The sequence below is a fragment of the Arachis duranensis genome, chromosome 7, assembly GCF_000817695.3.
Source record: "Arachis duranensis cultivar V14167 chromosome 7, aradu.V14167.gnm2.J7QH, whole genome shotgun sequence".
NCBI classification, from domain to species: domain Eukaryota; kingdom Viridiplantae; phylum Streptophyta; class Magnoliopsida; order Fabales; family Fabaceae; genus Arachis; species Arachis duranensis.
Window position 1 is genome coordinate 20,522,069 of NC_029778.3, and position 245 is coordinate 20,522,313.

Sequence of the window (245 nt, forward strand, 5' to 3'; positions counted from 1 at the left end):
CGGCCAAAAAGGGGAAGAAGTGGTGTTTAGGTTGTGTGAAAATGAAGGAGTGAAGATGGGTATATATAGGAGAGGGGGAAGGGTGATGTTCGGCTATTTATGGGTGGGTTTGGGTGGGAAAGTGGTTTGAATTTGAATGGTGAGGTAGGTGGGGTTTTATGAAGGATGGATGTGAGTGGTGAAGAGAAAGATGGGATTTGATAGGTGAAGGGTTTTTGGGGAAGAGGTGTTGAGGTGATTGGTGA